Source organism: Vigna unguiculata, chromosome 3 (genome assembly GCF_004118075.2).
Source record: "Vigna unguiculata cultivar IT97K-499-35 chromosome 3, ASM411807v1, whole genome shotgun sequence".
Lineage (NCBI taxonomy): Eukaryota > Viridiplantae > Streptophyta > Magnoliopsida > Fabales > Fabaceae > Vigna > Vigna unguiculata.
Genome location: NC_040281.1, coordinates 29134580 through 29141691, shown reverse-complemented (window position 1 = coordinate 29141691; position 7112 = coordinate 29134580).

Here is a 7112-nt window from a genome sequence, read left to right as displayed (position 1 = left end):
ACTATGCTTAAAAAAATAACTAAATAAAATAAAATAAAATAACTAAAGAAAATAAAAAAAATGTTAGAACAAAAATTGAGAAAAGAAAATGTTAGTGATAAACAAAAAAATAAAAAAATAAAAAATAAAAAATAAAAATAAAAATAAAATCAAAAGAATAAAAATAGAAATAAGAACTAAAATGATAAAAATTTTAACCGTGTTCCCCGGCAACGGCGCCAAATTTGATAACGCTGTCGTTGACGCGTTCAAATTAATACTACTTATCTATAACAACTTCAGTATTGTTAAGAAAGTAGTCAACAAAATAGTAAGGGTAAAGTAACCCAAAGTCGTCTCCCAACGAACACAGAATTGATTTTTAACAAATTAGTTCTTATAAAACTATACAAAGCGGTTAGTCAAACAAAATAAAAAATATAGGGGATTCAGATAAACAAAGATAGAAATAAAATTTAAAAGATAAAAAGAAATAAAAACAATAGAAAAGAAAATAGATTGATTCCATTGCTTTTTCAAAATAGATTCATCATCGGTTATCTAAAGATTATTGCTCAATTAATTATTGTTGTAGATTTGCAAATTAATCAATGTAAAGTCTCAATTAATTTGTTGGCGTTCTCACTTTTAACCAAAGTACAGTCTCAATTAAAAGTGAGAACTTTTAGATTATCCATAGTAAATTCAATCAAAGTACAGTCTCAATCAAATTTTACTATGCCTAATCATGTCTATTCTTTTATCTCCTCACCAAATAAAAAGCTTAATTAATCAAAGTAAAGTCTCGATTAATTTTCATTAGAGTAAATACCTTTAACCAAAGTAAAGTCTCAATTATTGGTAAAAACTCATTTAATCACATGAAAGTTTCTAAATAAAATCAAAGTAAAGTCTCAATTAAATTTAAAAACCCTTGAACTCATATGATCAACATGCATATAGATTTAAAATCATTACTTTTTACGAGATTCAAAGATAAAAGACATAGATGAATTAAAACCTCAACAATAATAAAAAGAACAAAGAAATTAATTCATTCTAACCTCAAAATCCATAATGAAATTACAATGGAATCAACCCAAGAAGTTTAGCAATCCATGGAATACAAAATAAAAAGAAGAATAGAGAGAAGAAAAGAGAGAGAAAGGAAACGAAATTAGGCACCCCTAAGGGTTCCAAAACTCCGAAGTCCCGAGCTTGTCTTTTTTTCTGCTTCTCCCTTGGTCTCTTTATATAGGAATTGGACTGAGCTTTTCTGTTGCTAAAATCTCTCAAATATCTTTTAAAATAAATATAAAGATAAATATTTAAAAATATTTGGAGAGATATAGACTTTTTGACAAATATAATTGGTTGATAATATCAATATCTAATATAATTAAATTAATTAATTACTTAAAGATATATGATAAATTATCACCAATTAATATTTGAATTAATTTTCCAAATCAACCCTTTGCAATCTCCTCAAATTATCTTCTAAATAATCCAATATCTTCAAGATATATTTGTTTGTTGTGGATCTAAAAAGATTCCAGAAGATCTTGTCATATTTAAAAAGATTTGGTAGTTAATATCTTTTAATATTTTGATATAATTAAATAAGATAATTATTTAAAAATATCAAATAAAATATCTAAAGATATATTTTTCCCAAATTATCTTCTATCATAAAGATAAAGAAAATCGCAAGGTCCAATTTTTTTGTTCCTCTCTTCTTGGTTTAGCCAAACTTCTTCACTTTTTCAAGTTTTTCTTGCCGTCTTCATGCAATGCTTGGCCTGAATTTTTGTGCTTTTGATAATTTCTTATTCTTTGATTTATCTTTAAGGTGTCATGAAACTTTAATCAATTTATTTCCACACCTCTAAATGAGCTTAAAACTTAACTTCAGCTGCATCAACAAATGTTAAAATATCCAAAAATAATTTATGCAGCTAAAAATCACTTTTTAAGACATTTTTATCACACAAGCTCAAACAACCTAATTATCAAAATTATCAATTAAATCACTCTTTAAGCACACAAATTCAATTAAATACCCAGAATTAAACATTAAATGAGGGCAAAAATACGCACTCATCAACCTGACAGACTTAAAGCATTACTAGTAAAGTCCTTAGGGCCCACAATGATCGGGCTAAGGGACCTGGACTAGGCCTAAGCCCACCTGCGGCCCAAACAAGGGCCTAGCCAATGACGTGGCCAGACATAATTAATAATCTATAAATATGCATGGACCCCAGCAATTAAAGGTACGCATTCATTAATCCCTTAATTACGAGATTTGACTTTTTGAGAATCCTTTGTTGACCTGAGCGTCGGAAACTTCTCCGCAGGTAACCCCTCTTGGGTCCAGGCTGGTTCAAGCCGAGACACCAGCAGATAACACACGCAAGCTGGAAGGAAGTCTACTAGGGAGATTGCGAATTAAGGTAAGGTGATATTTGTGTCTGACATCTCTTATTTGTTCTTCGCAGGAACAACACCCATACATTCTGACCCATCATTACACATGTACCTTATATATGGTTACTTGATCGGTTTGCCTCTGTACTGGTTAGAGCAAATACCTTTCCTGCAGTTCTAGGCCTCTCTGTAGAAGGCAACTGCGATTGTGGCTCTACAAATATCCTTTTATTGGGATAACTATCTACTAAATGGCCAATTTGATCGCATATAAAACACTTTTGCCCTCTAACACTGCCCCCTGCATTACGAGTAAGTCTAGGACAGTCTCTCTTCAAATGTGTTCCCTCACATTGGAAACATTTCAATCCTTGTGACCATGTCTGTGGTCGGTTATAAGGCTTCTTCTGTTGTCTAGCCTCCACAACATTCCTCTACGGCTTGGCTACCTGGCTAGGCCCCATCTCTAACTATTCTACACTATTCGCCTGCTCCACTAAAAGGGGAAATTCTCGGATCCTGAGTGGTACTAGAACCATGAGCAGCTCATGTCGCAGACCCCTCTCAAACTTCTAACAATGCCATTCCTCTGTGATATTCTGTGTGTAAAACCTTGCCAAATACTTGAATCTGTTAACATAAGCCTGCACAGTCATATTGCCCTGCTACAAGGTCAAGAACTCAACCTTCTTCTCATGCTTAGCACTATCCAGAAAATACTTTTCCAGGAATCTCTTCTTGAAATTCTCCCAGCTCACTTCCTCCTCCTGGTCTCCATCTGTTGTTGCATTCCAACCCACCAGTATTCTGCATCACTCACCAAGAGAAAAGTGGCATATGCCAGTTTTTGTTCATCTGAGTAAGGTAGTACATGGAGTATCTTCTCGCACTCCCTGATCCACGCATCTGCATCATCAAGAGTGGCCATGCAATTGAACTTGGCTGGTTTGTGCCTCATGAAATCGTCCATGTTGACGGGTCATGGTGCAGGCTGTGGTAGCACCACCTGTTGTGGCTGCATAGCGTCAACCAATCGGTGAATTGCATGGGCAATTTCACCAACTGAGTTATTGGCACCAATTCTTCTACCTCTTCCGCCAGCCATTTTCTAGTTCTAGAACATAGGGTATCATACACTGATGAAGGATTGACCCCAACCAAGGATGGATGCATATGCTTAAGAAGACTAAGCATGTTTAGAAAGGAAGTAGACTAATCCTTCATCCCTTTCATTTGTGTTTGTTATTTTTGATTCCCTAAGTTGACTTAGTTAAATCAACTTTAGTTGACTTGTTGACCTTTGACTAGGTTTGACTTGTTGACTATAGTTGACTTGACTTAAGCCAACATGCTAATATATGTTTATTTGCTTTATAGGTTAATTAGGAGTAAGAAAGCAATGTAAGTGGCGCATGGTGATTGGGGATCATAAATGATGTGGATGAGAGAGTAAAGCAAAGGCATAAAGCATAAAGTAAAAGGCATAAAACAAGTGTACCTATGTACCTTTGGTCTCCTTTGTTTTTAGCATACTTTGGCCACTTTTTGAAGACATATGAGACACATTCTTTGTCTCCTTTTGTGCTAGAACGAAATTAGCCTTGCATACACCATAGTTAGCTCTTTTGTCTCTCATTTTTTTTGACCTTATTTGACCTAGTTTCTAGAAGCTAGGGTTAGGTTTTTGTAGAGACATCCTTAGGTATCTTTTATTTGCTTAGAGGCCCCTAAACTCTTCTATATATGGGGTGCTCCTAGACATGTAAAAGGGTTGAAGATTTTGAAGTAAAAACACTCTTGTGTCTCAACCATTTGTGAGAGTTTCCTCCCTAGGGAGTGAATACTTTTAAGCCTTATCTTGCATAGCAAGTGGCGGCACACATCCACTTATCTTCAAGGTTGCCATGGCTTCTAGCCTAACCTTGTAGTGGCGTGCTTCTCACATTTTTACCATTTCTTTCCTTTCCATTTTATGTTTTCTTCTTCCTTTAATTGTTATTGGTTTCTGTGATTTATGTGCTTTCCATTTCCTTTTCATTTGAATCAATCTGTCATCTTCTTCTCTTGAGCTTTGTGAAAGGAACCTTCACATCTAGATAGCTTGCTATCTTAATGTCCAGTGAGGATTTCACTTAGCTTTCTTAATCAACTAACACCATATTCAATAATCTTAAAAGAAAACAACATAATCCTTCATCATACACCTTTATAATTTATCTCAGAAAAATGCATTAGCAATACAACCATGCAATAACACATATTTCAAGAACTCTGCAATTCAAGAAATTTATACTAATCTCACAATCGTGATAAGCTGACTCCCAAAAGCCCAAAAATCATTTTGAAATCATATGCTCTTATACCAAATGTAACACACTAGATGGATATTACTAGATAAAGCATTTGGAATGAAAGAAAACTTAGAGATAAATCCCCCATTGTCTGCCCCGCTCTATCACTATGCATCGGCATTCTCATCTGGATTTACATATGCTCCCGCGTGACAAGTCATGCCATCATCACTAAACATAAAAAGAAAGGGTGAGCTGAGAAAGAAAAATAATACAATCAATAAAATAATAAGAATTAACCCTTACCCAATCTAACTTAGCCAATTTTAGTTTATTAACTTCTTTATAACATTACACCCCAATCTCATAACCTATATGAGAGATATCCATTCACAACCTTGGTCCTTAGGGATTATCATGCTTCCACGAACCTACCCGCTCGTGGTCCAACTCTACGGACCTCTCCGCCCGTAGTCCAACTCTACGAACCTGCCCGCTTGTAGTCCAACATGCGTTAACACCTACTATAAACCTTACCGCTCATAGCAACCTCAAGTGTGAGTACGAAACATACAAAACTCCCCGCTCGTATACCCACACAAGAGTACAACAAATACGGACCTCCCTGTCCGCATCACTCACGCATCTCAAATCTTCGTTACGAACCTCCCCGCTCGTAACTAATCCAACATAACCCTAACCAAGCCATCAAATCCATCCATGCAACTCTATCTGCAGTGGACCCATGCCCCTGCACTAAGCGCCGCCAGGCAAAATTGTGCTCCAGACTACATGGCAATAATCCCATGCCACTAGGCGCCACACGCTGATAGCCCCTTTATTTGTTACTTATCGCCTGGCAGAAGCATATCTGCCGCCAGGTGCCACACCAATTGTACCACACCTAGCCAAACTCGACCAAAAAAGTAAACAATGTGTATATCAAGGCAGCCAAGTTTCCAGCCTTGGCCGAGTTAGCCTAAACTTGTACCGGTTTTAACCTAAACTAAACATCTAAAAGAACAACCTGCATCTCATACCACTAACATAAGCCATCAAGACAAGTAGCCGGCCTAGACCGACTACGCCAACATATCCGGTAAGATTAGAGCCTAGGCCGACCACTCCAATGAGTCTCGATCCCGTCACCCCCCGCGACCTGACCATAGACGTCCACCAAATGACTCTCATCACAACACCCACCCCACCCAAACCAACAATCAACAACCAGAGCCTGCCCGCACCGACATCACCCATGTCGACCCCCCCTTACGAGGCACCATTAACACCATCTCTGGTGGCTTCGCAAGCGGAGGCTCCACCTCTTCTGCCAGAAAAAGACACCTCCGCCATATACAATCCATCAACCACATCACCCATTCCCACCACAGACGATGTATGCCTCCTATTGTATTCACAGATGATGACTTCCACGGCCTCGACCACCAACAAGATGACCCCATGGTCATCACTGTCGAAATTGAGAATTATGCTGTTAAGAAAGTCCTTGTTGATCAAGGCAGCTCTGTTGATATCCTCTACTGGGCCACTTACCAAAAACTCCAACTCCCTGAAACTGCCATGGTCCCATATGACGAGCCAATATATGGCTTTTCCAGCGAACAGGTATCCACCCGGGGCTACATAGACCTCCACACTGTCTTCCGGGATGAAACCCAAACCAAAACCATCCCCATCCGCTTCCTTATTATCGATGCGCCAACATCTTACAACATCCTCCTGGGCCATCCTTCCCTTAATACCCTTGGTGCAGTCGTCTCCACTCCTCACTTGGCCATGAAATTCCCTGCCCCATCCGGCGACATCCTGACCATACACTACGACCAGCGCTTAGCACGCGAATGCTACATGGCAAGCTTGCGACCTCAACTCCCAATCCAACAAACCAACCATATCGAACGACCCCCTAGTTCTAGCATAGCCCTATCCGACGAAGACCTTGACCCCAAAATAGGCCGGGATGTCCGCCTCGAACCAGTTGAGGACACCACTCCTTTAGAGCTTCCCAATGGTCACTCTATTAACTTAGGCACCGGTTTAAACTCTGACGAGCGTGCCACCATCACACCTATCCTCATCAACAACACAGATCTTTTCGCCTGGTCGGCCATCGACCTCCCTGGAGTAGACCCCCAGGTGGCATCCCACAAGCTGTCCATATATAAAGAAGCCCGCTACGTATCCCAGAAAAAACGCAAGCTTGGTGAAGAGCGTCGGCAAGCAGCCAAGGTCGAAGCCGACAAGTTACTGAGTGCAGGATTTATAGAAGAAGCTCAATACACCACTTAGGTTTCTAACGTTGTCTTGGTGAAGAAAGCCAATGGCAAATGGCGGATGTGCGTAGACTACACGGACTTGAACAAGGCTTGTCCTCGCGGCGCCTACCCCTTA